We start from the raw sequence: 6,000 nt of genomic DNA, 5'->3' as shown, positions 1-6,000 counted from the left end.
AAGAGAATGGTGGATCTACTGGAGCTGGAGTTAAAGGTAGTTGTGAGCCATCTGATAGGAGTGTTGGGAATTGAACTTGGGTCCTCTGTATGAGCAGTGAGAGCTTTTGACCACTGAGCCATCTCTCCAGACCCTCAAGATTGAATTTGAATCCCACGGTCATCTTGCTGGCGTGCAGATTCTGGTTCAGTGACTCCCTGGGGTGGGAGCTGATATCCTATACTACAAACCTACACTAGGCCACCGTGGTGTTGCAGTGACCACCTTTGAGCTGGGGTCAGGCAGCCACACTCTGTGGGGCTCATCAGGAACATCTGATGGCAATGAATGAACTTTCTGGTGGTGGCCACTGTTTTCCCTGGAGAGCCCATCTGTGAGTTCTAAAGGTATTATTCATGTGGGGAAATCAAACCTGTCATCCCTCCTGTGTCCCTGTGGTGAGGCTTGTTGTGGTCCCCTCTGAAGGGAATCCCTCTTTCTTTCCCACCTCCCCACCCCCACTGCCTACGATAAAGCTCCCTAGCTAGTTAGGCTATTTTTTGAGTTTGAGTTAAAACCATTTCAGACATATTTTTAACTACGTCCTGTTCAAAAAGCTGCTAGCATTTGGCAATCATTCCATCTCGAGCTTGAATCCTGAGGAGGATTTTTTTTTTAAACCTACAAATAAGCAGAGTATATTATTTAAAAATAGTTTTCGTGTGTGAACCAGGAGCATGAGGATGCAGTTAAGGTGTGCTGGGGACTCTGAAAATACCCCTGCCTTTCCTACCTGTACCTCTGTTGGGCGTGGTGCTGTGTCCCTGGGGAGGGGTGGTTTGGGTCCTCTTCAGCAGAGGGAGAGAGATAAAGAATGAATGGCATTAGTATTGGTGATGGCTGAACTCTGCCAGGAAGGTTGTCGAGAATGACACCAGAGGTCACATTTTGCTTGTCCATGATCTGCAACATTCCAGAAGCAGTAGGTTACTATCACCATTATCACAAGGAAGTATTATGAAGGTGCTTCTCGGAGTCAAGGCTAGGGGAACGTGTGTTGTATTTAGTTAAGTACTTATAGTACTAGGTTAATGCCTTTCCATTATGGCATTAACCTAGCGCTTTACATATATTAGTTTATTCAATCCCCAAAGCTACCCTCTGTGGTCAGTGTTATCACGACTGCTCCTTGCATAGAAGGTCTTGTAGTTGGTTTGCGGTAGAGGCCAATCCTATCCTTCCTAGTGTGTCTGGCATTGCGGGCATCTCTTTTGCCCCTTGGGTGTTTGTTCTGAGATATAGGTACTGATTTCTTAGAACTCAGTCCAAGAGTCTCTCTGGTATTCTAGCCGCTTCTTTGCTCCATAAGGAGGAACAAAATTTAAGACAGACACGAATTCACACAGTTGACTGGAGAAAATGATGACAGTTTGAAAGAAATAATCAGTATGAATGGGTAAATCTCTGTCACTCAAACATTCAAGCCCACTAGACACTTTAAATATTCCTGGACCATGCTAAGTTTTGATCCCTGAGCAGGAAATTGTAGAATTGCTTTGGAAATTATTTGAGTAGGAGGAAATAGTTTCCTCCTCATTTTTTTTTCCTTGTAAAGTTTCTTTCGGTTGGGTTTTCTGTCACCATCAACCTAGACAGGTTGCCTGCCTTGGGGTGCTGGAGGAGAAGGATATAACTACAGAGCAAGTGTTCTGTTTCCTACCTGGATCTTCCATAGGCTGGAGTTCATAGCCCTATGCTGATGGTTCCTTTCAGCTGGCAAAAGTCTGGTGAATTCATGGAGGCTTGTGCTGGCTGCAAGCCCCTGAGATTCTTTTGTTCCATGGGATAAGCAGGATTCTTGGAGTTAGAAACCATCCCTGTGGTCTGACCTCCTTGTAGCCTGAATGTTCAGTCCCCCCTGGGCTGGTGCCTGCATGGAGACAAATCTTGCATCCACCTGCTCTTCTTCCTTCCTCTGCCAGACATGGCTTTCCAGATTAGGTCCCGCCTTTTAGAATTTTGGAAGCCCTGCTGTTGTCTCCCTGTGACTCGCTGCTGTCTCTGTGTCCTGTGATTGTTTTTTTTTTGTTTTGTTTTTGTGTGTGTATACGTCTACTCTTTGAAAAATGCTAATAACTAAAAGATGAATGTCTAAAAAAGCTTATTAATAGGAAGCCACTTATTAATAGAATGAAACTTATCATAACATAGGGGCAGAAAGGCAAACCAACTCCAGCAGGCCAGCAGTGAAGCACAGCCCTTGGGAGACAAGGGCAAGATGAACACAAGGAATGTTTGCAAGGTGCCTTGAACAACACGCTTTGGGCTAATAGCCTTGGGGGGGGGGGGGTGTTTGAAATCTTGTAAGGAGTAGGGCATGTGAGCATGTTAGTGACTTCAAAAAACGACATAAAAGAGGAAGTTGGGGTACTGGAGAACTTGGCTCCACTAAAGTCCTGCCTGGGGAATTAGTAGAGTTATCTAACGCCAGTTCTAGGGCTTGATCTTGGTAGAAGAATTTGTTGGGAACTGTAGGGTTATTTGGAGTAGAGAGATGGGGAAACAGGAAGTGGTGCCCTCTTAGCCAGGAGATACTGCTCAGTTGGTAGGGTGCTTGTCTAATATATGTCAAGTCCTGGGTTCAGTTCCTAGCTATATAGAAGTGGAACATAGTGTCGCAGAGCTGGAGGCAGGAGAATCAAAAGTTCCAGGTTAGCTTAGCCATTTGGGGCTGGTTTGGGTTATACCAGATCATGTCTCACAAACAAATAAAACAAAAGATCCAAAGAAGATAAAATAAAAAAGCAAATAGCACCCCCAAACTAAAACTGTTAACAAGCAATCATATGTCAATTAAAAAGAAATTAATTAGAAAAAATTTAAAAATTAATTTGAAAATTAAATAAAAAAGAAACACTCATTTAACAAGAGGGGAAAAATGAAGTCATTGATGATTGCAACCATGTTCCAAAGATAGTTGAAAAAAAAAATCAATAAGTGAAAGATAGAAGTGTAAAAAAAGATGGTCTGAGAGATGTCTCAGAGGATAACAGCATTGCTGCTAAACTCGGCTTGAATTCCCAGAATTTAAGCATTGAGTGTGGTTACATGAGCCCGCAGCTCCAGCATTGTGTGGACTAAGGGGTGTGGGAAACAGGAGGATCTCTAGATCTTCACGTCTATCAACTTAGCTCCTGCTTCAGTGAAGAGACACTGTCTCAAGGGAATAAGGTAGAAAGAGACAGAGCAGGAAGCCTGACACCTGATGTCCTTTTCTGGCCTCCACGTAGCCACAGGTACACATATTGGCACACACACACACACACACACACACAGAGAGAGAGAGAGAGAGAGAGAGAGAGAGAGAGAGAGAGAGAGACTGGTATAATAAAGCAACAACACAACAAAACACACAGTAAAAACGACCTGAAATTTGTATACCAAGCAAGAGTCTTAGGGAGGCGGGGAGAGATACCAAGTCTGTGTATCTCGGCTTCTGGTTTTATATGCACAGCCATATTTATAAATGTGCATTGTATAAACTCCAGTAAAAGATACAACAAAACCAACTTGCCCAACTTGTTCAATGAGATGCCCTGTTAGTGCCTGCCACACGCTTCCGTTAGTACTGGGCAGGCCTGACAACTGCACTCTACTGGTGGGGTCAAACCAGTTGCTTCTGTATGGCCTACCTCTCACCTGCTCTCTTCAGTTCTACTCTGACAGCAACACCTGAAATTCTTGATGATGGATGCCTTTGGGCCATTTACTATTATAGGTGTTTAACCACAGTGCTCCACCCTCCCCCCGTCATGTGAATGAACATGTACATGTTGTGTGAGTGTGTAGGTTAGAGGACATATACATGTATGTATTTGTGCGTCTGCGTGAATGTATGCCATGTATCCTCAGAGGTCAGAAGAGGGTGTTATATGCCCTAGAGCTGAAGTTAGAAAGCAGCCATGAGCTGCCCCAGTGTGGGTACCAGGAAGTGAACTCTGCCTTGGGTTCTCTGGAAGAGCAGGAAGCAATCATCACTCTAGGGACACACACCTTGTTTATTGAGACTGAGTCTCTCACCTGGGCCTGGAACTCGTGATTTGGCCAGACTGGAGGTAGCTGTGCCTCAGTAATGTCTCTACCTCTGTAGTTCTAGGGTTTTAAACCAAGCCACCACATTCAGCTTTTGATGTGACCACCGTGGACCTCAAGCCCTCAGGCTTGCCTGCCGAGTACTTTATTGACTGAGCTGTCTCTCCAGCCTTCCTCTCAGGCTTTTGCCTTCACATCCCCTGGGCTTCTTCCTCATGGGTTGCATCTTCTGACTTTTCCCAGCGCATTCTGGGAAGAAATAAGGGCCACAGGCCTTGAGGAAGGCTTGCTAAGGTGGATCCAGATGTGGAACCAGGACAGTTCAGGTCTAGAGTAAACAGAGATGAAAAGCTGTATATGAAATTATCGTGAAGACGTGTGTTTGTGTGTTCCTGCGTGTGTTGGATGTATGGGGGCATTGAAAGATTGGGAAAGAAACACATGCAAACATAATGAGATTGTGATCAAAAAGGCCAAGCATACTTCCATACAGACTAACAACTCTGGGATTGTCTGTGGCTATCTAGGCATAGCTCAACCACAAAGAGTTTAGTGAGCTTGTCCTTATATGCCCAGCTACAGATTGGAATCACTACTCACTCACTGACGGCGCCCCCGAGTGTCCTTTACATTAGTTTTCATAGCGTTTCTTTACTTTACGTGAGCACACCTCTGCCTTTATCCAATGGTTGAAGATTCGCTGGGCCAGGGGCCTCGACAGACACATTTGGTTCCTTGTGCGCACGATGCTTGGGACACACAGCAATGAAGCTGGCTGGGTGGGAGAAGGCTAGGTTATCGGGAGAATGTGTGGCGAAGAGCACCAGTATAAGAACCACTCTCCTGGGAAGAGAAGCAGGATAGCCCTCGTTCTGGGCTCACATGGGTAGAGCTGATTTAAGGGTCTCGTCAGCTCTTTCTGCCTAGACGGCCCTGAGGAGCCTCCAGTTAGTATCAGTCTCAGTGAAGTGAGAAAAAGATGCTAGTTTCTGGCAAGTGTTTGGCAGCTGCTGGTGGCTCTTATTGCCGCTGGTGTTGGCCAGAAGAACAATGATGTGCTAATACAGCCTTGTGATGGGGAGGTAGGAGTAGAGAAGGACTTGGAGGTGTTTTCTTGCTATGGGCACCAAGGTCTGATACTGAACAAAGTCGTTGTGTGGGTTTTTTTCCCCCCACCAACTGACATCCCTTATTTAGACTTGACTGGGAGGAATGCTTGCACACACACAGAGGCTGGCCTGTCAAGGTTGGCGATGGATCTCTGAGGGATTTAAAGCATGGTGGTGGAGATGCCTGGACTCTGTGCTCTGGGTACAAGTTGGAGTCAACACCACCTCCTGACCCACTGAGGCTTCAGCCGTGCCTCTGTTCCCTTTAGCTTGTCCATCCCTCGGGATCGACTCAGTCCTTCTGCAGGGTCTGTTTTCCTAGGTTAGGACCTCCCCCGGGATGGAAGTATGACTTGTCCTTTCATTTCGATGCCCCCAGCTGCTTGCCCTGTGTCTCATCTCAAGCCAGCAGTCAGAGGTGTTTGCTGAAGGAAAGGATTCCTGTCCTAGTTACAGCCCCGACCGCCAGATGCTCAAAGGTTGTCCTGGTTTTGCAAGGGAAAGCGTCTCTTCAGAGAAACTGAGGCACGCTTTAGGTGAGCATCCTCTCTAACTCTTCAGTTAGTGGGGCAGTCCTTTAGTGTACAGAAGTGTGAAGATTTCTTTTTCTTCTTCTTTTTTTTAAATCTTTATTTGGATTCTTGTTCCATTTCTGGAGAGGAACTCTTCTCTCAGGCTGGGGTGAGGGGCCAATGATACTTCAGAGCACACGCCTTACGTCTTACTCACAGATGGCTACAGAGTGCTGCCCCTTCCCAGATGATCTCTTCTCAGCTGTTTGCAAAACACCCAGGGAGGAGGCGAAGCCCAGAGCCAGGCA

Source organism: Microtus oregoni, unplaced genomic scaffold, assembly GCF_018167655.1.
Source record: "Microtus oregoni isolate MIOR12 unplaced genomic scaffold, Mior012 000009F_ref0000495, whole genome shotgun sequence".
Taxonomy (NCBI): domain Eukaryota; kingdom Metazoa; phylum Chordata; class Mammalia; order Rodentia; family Cricetidae; genus Microtus; species Microtus oregoni.
This window is presented reverse-complemented; position numbering follows the sequence as displayed.